The sequence below is a fragment of the Corvus cornix genome, chromosome Z, assembly GCF_000738735.6.
Source record: "Corvus cornix cornix isolate S_Up_H32 chromosome Z, ASM73873v5, whole genome shotgun sequence".
Classification (NCBI taxonomy): domain Eukaryota; kingdom Metazoa; phylum Chordata; class Aves; order Passeriformes; family Corvidae; genus Corvus; species Corvus cornix.
The window spans coordinates 59,869,758-59,883,144 of NC_046357.1; the positions used below are offsets into that span (position 1 = coordinate 59,869,758).

At 37.9% G+C, this 13,387-nt stretch overlaps 1 long non-coding RNA gene across 2 annotated transcripts in view; it reads left to right on the forward strand.

Annotated features, from left to right (window-relative positions):
- Positions 1-3,096: 3,096 nt before the first annotated feature.
- The window catches only part of LOC109143676, a 43,285-nt gene continuing 32,994 nt past the window's right edge, over positions 3,097-13,387 (forward strand). The window contains exons 1-2 of one of the 2 annotated variants that reach the window (XR_005603916.1): positions 3,097-4,207; positions 4,843-4,938. This is a non-coding gene — a long non-coding RNA (uncharacterized LOC109143676). The remainder of the gene's footprint in view (positions 4,208-4,842; positions 4,939-13,387) is intronic. The other variant, XR_005603915.1, reaches the window with a different exon arrangement.

Sequence of the window (13,387 nt, forward strand, 5' to 3'; positions counted from 1 at the left end):
AAAAGACTAATACTTTTCTGGAAATGTAATCCTGTTCTGCTAATTCAAAATTCCAGTAAATTATTTTCCTACGTATAAACAGAGTTACAAAAAAACAACATGTGCAGTTTCTACATGTAATAGATTCTGAACATCATGTGATTCAGAAACTGCTTCTCATAGTGTTTTCTTAATGCAGGTGGCAATGGAAAGTTCCTTTCCTCTACAGAGCACCATGTTTCTATGAGGGGATTCCTAGGCTATGATTGATATACTGTCATTATTCTTTAGAATATAAATACAGCATGCAGTTAGAGCTCAGAATACAGTATATGGTTAGCTTCTGGGATGTCCTGGCCCAGGGCTTCCCAGATGTCTGTGTTCTCTGCTGTCTTAATTCAGGCTAATGGACTCCAACGAACTGCTGCTGTATGACTGGCTTCTATTTTACCTTTTGAGTCATGCTGAAACGATGTTGTAAAAACCCTGTCTTCAGAATTATCCCTCTAGGTTACTACTGCAATTCTAACCCAAACCTGTGTTCCAGATATGTCATTTTTAGACAGAGATTTTTTATTTTATCTTTGTAACATATTTTGGGGTGAATAAGCAAGAGCCTTCCTCATAGAAAAAACTTGTTTCCAACACATTATGTGATAGTATCATAGCATGCTATTCTATGAAAAACACACTATTTTAAAAACACACTAAGAATTCATGCTTGAACTGGTTCAGTAGACATGTGAATCCTAAAAAGCTGTTCTTCTGCAGTCTGTGAACAAGTTGGTACAGCTTCACTCAAAACACATTGCAACTTGCTCATTACTGTATCTCAGTTCCTCAAAGCAGGAGCTTCTGGCAGGTTGAAGAGCACTGCAGTGGAGACCAGCTTACAGAGTAGTAAGCACTCACCTGAACAGTTCCAGGTTATCTGTGCATGCATGGACTCTCACAGGTTTGGGCAGAATCCCTTTGCCAACTGACTCAGCCAATTGTGAAATTTTCAGTTCCTCATTCAAAGAACCTTTAAGATGTTCTCTGCTTCATCTAGGAAGTAAGAAATTCCAGGCTCACTTCTAGGACTAGGCAAAGCTCAGACAAGTCCAGAGTCCAAAACAAAACTCCAAAGGGCAGATGTATGCGAGTTTTGCTCAAAAGAGCCAACTTTGGAAGCCCACGGGCTTGGAGTTAGTTAGACAAGGCAAGTGCTGTACATGTATCCTGTAGCTATTTAATTTGAATATGTATGTATTTAAAAACTGAAACAAACACGACTCATTGAGACACAATTTAGCTTGAACTGACTTCAAATAACCTGTATATGTTTTTAATGCATTTTTTCCATGTCTAGAATGCTAAGATGTCAGGAGACTTATTAAACAACAAAGCCAGATGTTTCTCCTGGGTTTGTGGTGGGCGGGATAATTAGACCCAGAGATCAAACTAAGAGTCAGATTTTTAAATTTAGACTTTTCATACATTGTCTCTGCTAATGGTCCTATGCATTTTTTATTCTGCTCACAGCAGAATACATTTTTTTTTTGAAGTTCATCAAACTAACCTTATAATCTAGGTAGAGTTAAGGTGGTGTGCATATTCCTTTAGTTAGCACATGATAAAAGATGATTGCCATACACTGGAGGTAATCTGACAAACAAGGCATTAAATATGCAAGTAGCTGTACTTGTTTCAGTGGGATTAGTTAGTGCCTAAAGAGAGAAGCTGATGTGAATATATTACTGACCTATGGCTACTGTTAGCACAAACCTGAGACTGCAGGAAATGCAGAATGAGTATTTTCAGGCTGACAGTTTTCATTTTGCATGTTCACGATTAAGGGGAACATTTCTAACATAACTGGGATGGGATAAAGGATATGAACGAAGAGAGAGCTAAGTTTAATAGTGATTTATATTTTTTTCTTTTGTATTTCCTTTTTCTCTATTCATTTCTAAGTGTGAACATCTATGTTTCAGTTACTCTGATGAGAATGGAAAAGTTTGCACTAAACTACAAACAGCGACTAATTCAACAAACCAAAGTGTATGGGCTGTTCCAATTTCTTCCAAATCCCTTAATCATCCTAGTTTATGCAATAGAGATTGTAATTCTTTTCTCCCTAAGCACATGAGATAAATGAGATTGTACTAGTCAGCATATGGGTCAATGAAGAAAGCAGTATTCTTCAATATTTTTTACTGCATATGTTTAGTCTTTGAAAAAAAAGGATAAAAAAGGGATATTGTGTGGACCACTCCAGGCTGAAGACCAAAATGGAGAAAAAAAAGGGAAGGAATATTTTCGCATTCCAATTTTTTTTGCTCTATTATTCAATAATTCCTCTAGTAAATCAGGCTAACACTGAATTTAGACTTCTGCCACTAATCTTGGGCGCAACCTTATCACAACAATGTTGTGATACTGGAAATTTTCTGAAGAGAGGTATTTAATTTCTTTAAACCTAACAGTCAGTTAAATCCAAGTCACAATCTTATTTCATCTTAATTTTCTTTTGCAGATATTAGAACATGAGTTTTAAATGACTTTTTGAAGTAAATGTTTCTGAGAAAATCGCAAGAATGTGAATGAAACTAACCAGAGATCTCAGACATCATGTTTTTAGTTATGGAAGACAGAAGTCCTGAAGAACTGGCTAGATTCCCCACTACTCCAAGGGGTAGTGGGGAATCTAGCAACATCCAGCTGTCAGCCAGTCACTAGTGGTGTTCCACTCCTCACTACTGCGGCCAGTTCAGTTGAATATCTTTATTGATGATCTTGATGAGGGGATTGAGAGCACCCTCAGTAAACTCACAGACACAAAGCTGGGCAGAAATGTTAATCTGCTGGAGGGCAGGAAGGTTCTGCAGAGGGATCTGGACAGGCTGGATTGGTGGGCTGAGGACAACGATATGAACTTACACTAGACCATGTGCCGGGTCCTGCCCTTGGGCCACAACAACCCCAGGCAGTGCCACAGGCTGGGGCAGAGGGGCTGCAAAGCTGCCCACAGGAAAAGGACCTGGGGGTGCTGGTGCCAGCAGCTGAACATGAGCCAGGGTGTGCCCAGGTGGCCAAGAAGGCCAGTGGCATCCTGGCCTGTGTCAGCAACAGTGTGGCCAGCAGGACCAGAGCAGGGATTGTCCTGCTGCACTTGGCAGTGGTGAGGCCACACCTCAAATCCTGTGTTCGGTTCTGGGCCCCTCACTACAATAGAATGACATTGCTCTCCACAGCTTCCTGAAAGGAGGTTGTAAACAGGTGGGGATCAGTCTCTTCTGCCACGTTTCCAGTGAAAGGACAATAGAAAACAGCCTCAAGTGGTGCTGGGTTAGATAGTAGAAATTTTTTTTACTGAAAGAATGGTTAGGCATTGGAATAAGTTGCCCAAGGAGGTGGTGAGTCACAACCTGTCAAAATGTTCAAGAGGCATAGATCTTGAGGATATGGTTTAGGAGTGATTATGGTGATGCTAGGTTGACAGCTGGACTAGAAAATTTGAAAATCTTTTTGAACTTTGATGATTTTGTGATTCTGTCTCTGGATTCTGCAAGTTAATTGTGGAAAGTAGGTTAAAGAACCATCTGTAGGGGAGGGTTCATAACCTATCTCAAGTAAAGAGAGTTGTACATGGAGTAACTACACTTCTATTCTCCAAAGTAGCCAGAGTGTTCTTAAATTTAATTCCTGTTTCCTACAGGAAAACAGATGAACTCTGGACACCCTATGGTAAACTGTGATGAGAAAAAAATACCCTGAATTTCAAACAGCTTAAGGCTGGAGAACATGCTGTCTTTAAACTATCCAGTGTACTTCAGGTGGTAAAGTAGCAAACGATATTTAAATACTAACCAGCTTTTACAAAATTACGTCAACTCATTCAGTATTTTCTTTACCTCAATGCAGCAATAAAATTCCGATTACATACTTGATAGCTTTTATTTCTTACATCGCTATGATGTAAGAAATTCCTCTTTCAAAAGCATCTTGCTGCTCTTGGACACTGCCCTAAAGTAGAAACAAAAATGAAAACAAAAAGTCACAAGTGACATGTAAGATATTTCAGCACTATGTTTATTGTATTCTGGCAGGATGGCAGCAGACTAAACCAAGATCCAGCTCAGTATGATGCCATGTTTGGTGGGGGGAGAAGAGCACTGCTGTAAAGGAAGATAGCGCAATCATGAAGGAGGCTGTCAGCTTTTACAGATGCATTCTCTTGTTCAAGGTAATTCTTTGTACTATTAATGTCACTAAAGGTATTTGGTGATATGAATTGATGGATTTAAAGATACAGTGGAGAAAATCTTGGTTTAAAACAACAAAAAGAGAGATAGAACTACTCTAAGGATTTTTTCTAAGTGTTCTAGTGGCAGCTAAGGCCACTAGCCTTAGCTAAGACCATTTTTGAGGAAATAATATGGTTATATTTTATACAGAATTCCTTTGTGTGTTTCCTTCTTGAAGAAACATGGGGAGGGGGGAGGAGAAGGTACAGTAAGCCCTGAATTTACTTTCTTTACTTGCCATACTCTCTAGGCAGACGAGGTGCTTTCCCTAGCAATTCTTTTTCGTGAGCTGAAATCAAATTTCTAGGTTAAAAAGTCTATTGCTTCAGTAGAGTTGATCTTACAACAACACAAAAAAGTACAGTTTATGGTTTTACATGGAAGTCACTATGATGAATTGAAGTATTTGCAGAAGAACATATTTTGACATTTGCGGAAGAACATATTTTGACATTGGAAGCCAAACTTCAAGATATTAGGCTTTATTCCAAATTGGATGAAACTCCAAGGTATTGGCAAGTAAAACCATTTAAGAAATCATCTCTTTCACATTCTTTATTTATATCCTTCACAGCATTTTCATGTGATTTTTCCAGTCAGATCACATCTAGTGAAAGATCTGGGGAGACAGCCAGAACTCTAAAGAGGCTAAACAAAGCTGTTTGGCCAGGTAAGTTTCACCTCCAGTTTCATTTTTGTGAATTTTTATTAACTGCACTCATATGGAGCTTACTTTAAATTTACACTAGTATAACTCATTGCAGAACTTGGGTCCAAGTCCCCAGTGTGAATAAACAAAGCGATTGCCTTTTAAAGGTGAAGGCTTTGCCCCGTGTTTACTGTGGACAACCAGTGAATATTATACTGCTATATGTTAATAGCTTTCTCCTTTTCAGTTGTTTATTGCAAGCATAGGAGTTAGTACAACTATTTCAATATGTGCATCTTCCACAGAAGTTCCATTGACTCTACATCCTACTGCAGAGGTGACTTCTAAGTCTGTTGCTGCAGATGAGGACACGAGAAAATCTTAGAGTTTGAGAAAGTTCTGAACTTTTTTGAGACCTGTCTGAGGCCTAGAAGAAAAAGTGTAGAGTTTTAATTCCATTTCCATTCTAGAGGCTTAATTAATGTCATGATGACATCAGGAATGCATCAGTAATAGTGTTGGTGAGTCTGTTTATGCCGATGGGGACATAGGCAGAACCACAGGTACACCCACCCACACTTTGGACATTACTGAACCTTAGGTTTGTGAGCAGGTATCTCACTGCGGTTTACTTCTCTATAAAACAAGAATATTACGTATAAAAATGTGTTAAAAAAGAGTCAGAAATCCATTTATTGTTAGTGGCCTTATTGAGAGCGTGGCAGTCCTCAACTGCATATTACTGTGTGATTCTTCTCTTATCTTCAGTAAGCTGAACAGAGCTCTGACTGTTTTATCTTCTCTTGAGCCCAGTCAATTACTTTTCTTCCTTCTTTTTAGAGAACTGTGAGCCTAGAAGTCTTCTGTCTCTAAATGCTAAATTGAATTCTACCTGCAAATAGAGGGGATAACATAAATATATGGGGCCAAAACATAAATCATGTCAGCTAGCTCATTTTTCCTCATAAGCTCTGAAATAGAAGAAACCTTTTCAGTAATGTAGACTTTAACATATTCATCCAAACTGTTAGGGAAGCATGGAATGTTTTAATCTTCCTGTTTTGCCAAAACGAGCCTATGATGTCAAGAGTGATGCTGCCTTGGAAGTACAGCATATGCTTTGCCCTTGGGTTGCTTTACCAACTCAGAGGTTATACTGTGAGAATCAGGTACGATCAGTGTTAGCAGTCTAGCCATAGAGGAGCCTTAAAGTGAGACAATTAGCCAAGAGTGTAGCCACATGTCCTGGCAAATACGGACAGTGACTTATTTTAGTCTGAATGAAAATGTGTGCTCTGCAATGAAGAAGTGCTTTATGTAGTTTCAGATTAGAGCATCAATATGCACTGCAAAGCCTCCTGTGCTCTAAAAAGCTAACTATGTTTGACCTATATAGATGCGCATTGCTGGATTTCAAGGCTTCTTGACATACAACCTTGAAAGAAAAAGGGAGTTTGAATTAGATCTAGTGTATATTTTAGTGCAGAATCTTTCAGTCACTTTGAAGGCTTAAAAAAATCTTTACATTTTGAAGGTCTGGAGAACTATCAAGAACTATCCTCCAGTGGCTTTTATAATTTTTATACAGTGCATTTTAAGAAGCAAAATGAAGCGTCTGGTTCTCTGTTTGCTCTTGTGAGCCTTTCTGTGTGATAACTTCTCTTCGGTGCACATTCCTCATTCTCAGTACTACAGTGCTGGCACATTAATGCTCTGAAGGGAGGGAAGACATTCAGCAGGCAGTTCTGGAGGGAAAAGATTGATTACACCCTGATAATGCTATAATTAATTCAGAAGGTTGAAGTAATGAGAACCTGGGTACTGGTGCTAAGAAAATATGTGGGCGATACCCTCAAGAAAAACTTGTTTCATGACTTCCTCACTCACTGACAAAGCAAGCTGAATACTCTCTTAGCCAGTAAAATGACCATCCCACTTCATCAGCCTAGAGTTTGCTTTAGATACAAAGAATGTCTCAGGACAGTTTTATTTTAAGGCCAAAAAACCTGCAGATCTAATTCTAGAGACTGTTGGTGAACTCTTTCAAAAACATGGCCTGGAAAGTGACCTAGTTCTCAAATGACATACCTCAAAAAAGTACAGGGAAGAAAACCGAGCTTGACCATTACTTCTGTGGAGTTTGACTATTCTGTTGCTACAACTTCTCTTCCACCTAGTCAATGGATTATAGTAAGAGTTATGAGATCATTGTTGAAGAGTACCATCATTCAGTTTCTCACCACCTTAGAGTTACATATTATGAATTTTCAGGTCTTGATTCCTAAAAATGTTTTCTGATGTATGACAGTGGAGATTAAGGAGTTACTGGAATGTCCCTCTGTCTGACAGGGCTGTCAGGGTGAATTTTATTACCTCCCCACTGCGCCTTTCAGTTTGGCATCCTCATACATATTGTAAGTACAAAAATACACAAATATGAAAAGAAGACAACCAGATTTTCCTGAAAGATAATTACTCAGATAGTATCCTAGATAACAATTTATGAGTCATTGACATTATTCCAGACACCAGTAAATAAAACTAAATTTGTTGTAGAAACATGGTTAATAGGAGGGAATACTTCTGAATAAAAAATTTATATTCCTTTCAAAAAAATTATAGGTTTAAATTTTTTAAGTAAATCCTGATAATATGTAAAGAAAAACACATACAAATGACAGCAGACAATGGATCAGTTTTAACAGAGAATGGTTTGCAAAGGGGTTGGTAGGACAGAAGAGAGGACATTCCAGTTAGATTAAAAATTGGGCTGATTAGGAGAAAATTAGTTTTTATCAGAAATGATGGATATTACAGGTTTATGGCACATCCCATGGATCTGCTTTTCCAATAGCTTGGTCTATACAATGCTGGTTGTCACAACCAAAGCAAAAGATGCAACGATCTCCTGTTTGCTGATCTCATAGCCAGCATTTATTTTCTAAAGCAGTTCCAATAGCAAAAGCCTTCAACACTAAATACTAAGAAGCAGTTAGCTCACTAAAACTTCCTAAGTAAATCTGAATGTTGGGAAACATTGATAGGTGTTATTAGCACTTTTTTTGTGTGTTTGCTTCTGATGCTGTTGGCAAGGCATCTCAGTTCTCAACAAACCTCATCTGAAAACACCAGCATCATAAATTCCGCCATGATTATGGCTTCCCATTGTTTCTAGTGTATGTTTTTATAAGACAGTGATGAAAACATACTCATGTGTAGTAAATTCAACTATTCAAGCACTTAAGTGTAAACAAACACATTCAAGTCTTGATCTATGAGTAACTGTTTTTCTAGTTATTTTCCATAATTTTTTTCATGTGTTTTGGTATTAGAAGACACTGACTTAAAATACTGAATTTTTCCATAGCTCAAGGAGTTCAGTAGTGAAGTTTGTCTGGATTATATATGTCCATAGCCAATATTTTGAGAGCATAAGCCTAGATAAGCAAATCATTGATCTTTCTACTGAGTCATTCAAAAGGCCTTCTCTCTGCATATACTAAGACTAGCAGCTGCTTACAACTTTAACCTATTGCTTTGCATCTTGTATTCAAAAGTCCATGTGCAAGATTTTAATTGTCAAAATTTTTTCTTTGTCTGCAGCTGAAAACTCATCAGGGTATTTGTTTACTTTTCCTTTTGCTTTTCTGTAAAATATATTTATATATTATATAAAATATATAATGTAATAATTTACATAAAATTTTATAAAAATGGAATATTATTTTAAAATTCTATTACATCATGCTGAATATTTTTATACTTTTATGTTAATACAGGTCTTCTGTACACTGATAGAAAAGCAGATCTCTCACTCAGCCTGTAAAGAGAATTTTATAAATCAGCTGGTGCTGTTCTGCCTTATGCTGTGAATAGGATATTAAATCTTTGCCTTTCCTTGAATCTTCATCAATTTATTTTATTCCTTTACACCAGACAAGCAGTCTTGTTATGGAAATGAAATCAGATCTGGGCAAAATTTATTTCACACTCATCCCAAATCCAGTGGAAAAAAATTACAGCCCATGTATTTAGGTGATTTTAACTGCAGAAATACAGGAATTTGAATGTTACTTAAGCTATCATGAGTTACTTTAAGGACAGGCTCAATAGGAAAAGGAACTGTCAGACAGGCCTTCTGAGGGACCAATTTCTGTTCATGGGACCTTTGTTCTCAAAGCTTATCTACAAAAACACTGTAGACCAGTGGTTTTTGCTCTGGAGCATTTCCAGGATGACAAGATACTCTCAGAGATACCAAACATTGAGATCTTGTTGCTTTTTGGAGATAATCACTGAGATTGGCCCTTCCTGTGACTGATCTACCTCAGGCTGGGATGACTAGGATACCGAATACGACGTTTGCTGATGACTAAACTGGGAATCTATCCAGGTAGTCAATGTCCTTTTATACGGCTAAAGCTGAGTGAGATCAACTCCACCCCTAATGAAAAGTGTTGGATTTAAGAAATCTGTCCTGCTAATGCTCAGGCACAGTAAAGCTGACCCTCAGGTAAATGGAATGTCATTGAGGAGGACTCAGCACTAATCCCTGGGTTGTAAGTTGTAAATTATTACTGCTCTTAAGCCCTATATTAATGTGTGGTTATGTTGCCATATAGCCAGTGGTAAGGCAAAAACAATATGGTATTAATTCTCAGGAAAGACAGACTGGACAACAAAAAGCAAACACTAAAACAAAGAACATCTAACAGTCCCCCTAAGTACCTCAGTGCCTTCTCCATGTCACTATTCCATGCAAACCGGATCTGGAAGAGAGAGTGACATCACCAAAGGCATCATAGATCAGCCTGCATTCAGCACTGAGAAAAAGAAACTCTTTTTTGTAACTTGACAGAAAACTAGGTTTAACAGCTCTAAAAGACTGATCATGACCTTACATGAGTCTGAGGCTTTATCTGTTGAAAATTTAACTTCAAAAATTATGGGATTTAGAACCAAATGGATGCAGGTCTTGGTATTTGGGTCAACACAGGGGTTTGTTCCACTGTAGATGTGCAGATTCAAAATTTCCATTACTTTCAGTAACAAATTAAGTTCTAATGAAGAACTCATTGTGGGCATCCAAATGAAAAACTATTCTTCATTCAGTCTTCTAGATAAGCATGGTGTTAAAAAAATGCTGAGATAATTCTGGACATTCACTGTGTCTTGGGACTGCTTGTCATAAAGCTTCAATAGTGTCTGATAGAAAATTCAAGAGCTTCTTAATGCTGCTAGAAGAAAGTTTTAAGTTGCAGCATTTACTTTGGGGAATCTGTTGACCCCAGGTTTTCCCTTTGCAAAGGTGATCTGAATCTTGTTATTGTTAGAGTTGTTGACATCAGTCAGCCTCTGACTTACTCAGGAAGGTCAGCCTCAGCTGGACCGCATGTAGTGCCCCCTGTGTGGCTGGGGGCTGGCCTGGGGGCACACGTGTGGCGTCACTCATGCTAGCTGTGCCTGATGCTGGAAAGGTCCCCACCCTTTGCACAGGGCTGGGCACTGCTCCCACACTGCCAATAGCTGCCAGTCAGGGGTTACGGGGCTGTTGTGGGCAGAGTGGGACCTTCAAACAAAGCTTATCAGCAAAGCCTTTTCATTGAGCCACACAGTTCAGAAAGAACCCCTTTGCTCTCCCAACTCCTCAGATCCAGTCCTAGCCACAGAGTTATGGCTAAGTGGCTCAACAGTTTATGTCTAAAGTTTAAACAGGTCTAATTGAACTTTTATATGATTTTATCCACAGAATTAAGGATGACAACCCCAATATATATTTATTTAAATATATTAAATGATTTCTTTAAATCCTTTCACCTTTGGAAGGTGTGCCAGAAGTGCTTGCTGTGTAAAAATGGGACGGGCCTTTTATAGCATAAAGTGATTGTCATTTTTATTATTTTATACATTTTTAGAATGTGTGTTGTCATGTTTACTCAGCAAAATATTCTTTGCTGCTGAAAAAGCTGTTATCAGCTCTTTTGTTTTTGCTGCTTGAAAATTTTGAGTCTCATTTCCATAGCAGGGCCTGCACATCCTTGCTGCACCCAGGCTCAATCAGGGAGCATCTTTCTTGCATGTCCTCACAACTGGTTTGATAGTATGGTCAAGTAGGTCTCAGCATTCTTCAGTACTAAAACCAGCAGATCCTTCTTGCTTGATCCTATCACTGATAAGAAGAACCTCCTTGCTCATCTATCACTGATAACTTGTAAGCCAGACAAAGTTTGAGCTGCTGTATCCTTGCTTAGACAGAGCAACCTGCTACAAGTAAAGCAGTGCTGCTTGCTTTCACTGACTAGACTTAGGCTTACTCTTGTTTGTAATCAAAACATATCAGCCCTTGCCACTAGCTAGGTAGAGGGGTGTAAATATCAGAGAGACATACCAAAAGAGAACTAGTAAGTAAGATAGTTGCTTGTAACTTGTGAGCTATTAAGTGTAAATTTCCCAGGGAGTTTTAGGATATGTCCAAGAGAGGATGTCTCAAGGGTCTTTCCGTGCAACCAGCAGCAGTGCCACATTGCTTTAACAAAGCTATTGATACCCGTTGAAGTTACTACAGGAGTTTCTACACTGAAAGGCACATTTCCCAGCAGGAATACATCAGCACAACTATATATCAGGGAGATTCAGAATGTTGCTCAGTTTCACATTGAACTTTTCATGCTCTAGCTAAAAAAGCTGATGGGCTTGTTTGTGCACAAGGACCAACCCAGCATAACAGTAACTGACAGGTGCACGAGAAAGTAACATAACAGCATGTGTTCAGGCGGTAATATGAATTAAGTTTTCTCCTTTTCAGGAGAAATTCTCCTTTACTCATTATATATCTTCTATGAAAACAAAAACATAAATAAAAGGAAATAATTAAGTGTATAACTTGCTATATATATGTACATGTATATATATATATATATATATGTTCATATGCATATCCAAATACATAAAAAAACTTCTTAGTAGAGTCAATAGGAATCTCTAGATGCATAATCATGGACTAAACATACACATGCATTTGAAAAAGCACAATCTTGACATCTTATATATACCCTGTTCATATAAGGAAATCTGATTTCATTGCATTTTAGGACACTGGAACTAAACTTAATTTCAGGGTTGGGCACAAAAAATTTTTGGAAGGTATTTTTTTCAAAATTGAGGACTCAGAAAGTCCATTTAAAGGGGGGTGAAAGACATGTCTTTTTTTAATGAGATATTTAAATATAACACTTCAGGGTATGCTAAACAACATTATCAAGACACTAGCTAAATTATGACAGATGCAGATAAACTGCTAGGTCACACAGTCTGTACTTTTCTCCTGCTAGATCTATAAGATTTTCTTATGTGCATTTACAGATATTTTCTTACCAGAATTGAAGTACTGTGTGCAGCAAGTCTTCCCTTCACACTTAAACTTGGTTTCTTTAAGTTTATTGTAATATCATAAATTAAGATGACATTTTTTAATAACTAGTGAAGTAGCATTTTCAATGGTTCCAAAAATGATATTTGTGGTTTCATAGACAAAGGACTTGGGAATTTTTGGCCCCAAGCTGAAATGCCATAATTTTTGAGTAAAGAATTGTTGCTGATCTGTGAAGGCATATTGCACAATTATAGGACCGTTTTTCTGCAAAGATGACATATAAAGCACTATACATCTAATAGCTGGTGGAGATTGCCACACGTCGTTTCATGTGAAAAGAACTAATCCTACTGGACTAGGAAAAACCCCACTTTAATATCATTACATTTTAAAACTTAGATCATATTTAGAAAAATTAAATAATTCATGAGGGATCCATTTAGGAAATACTCACTCTTGGCCATAATTTACAAGGCAACAGATTCCCCAGAGAGTAACAGAAAAAGAATGGAAGATTAGACAACATCACCATACAGTGTCCCATAGTTTGATCTGTGGAGTCCCATCTCCCAGTCAGATCAAAAACATTGACATGTGCTGAAGTCAAACAAAGATAGGCTTCTGGGCAAGTATGAATAGAGAAGCAAAGACTTCTTCCACTTCCATGAGCAAAGTAATTTTGGATTAGCTGCCATCTCAACCATAATGTTGAAATTCATAGAGATAAGGTAAATGGCAGAAAGGAAAAAAGGAATGTAAAGGAAAATACAACTGTTTGTGCCTACAGATGTGGACCACTGAACCTTGTATCACTGGAAAGATACCTTAAAAATCCCTAGTGCTCAGAGTTCAATTTTCAAATGAACCAGAAATTCAAACCTTTAACAAATTGACAGCATCAGTATCTGTGCTAAATCCCTTTCAGCTTCTTTCAGCACTGGCTTTGGAGGAAATTTATCATAATGTGTTCCTTCTGTACTGTTTCATACTGGCAGTTTTCCTGAGGAATCTAATTGGCAGCCAAGGCATCAGGGGGCATAGGGGTACAGTCCCATTGTATGCATATAATCATATATATACAACTGTGTGTAAGAAATA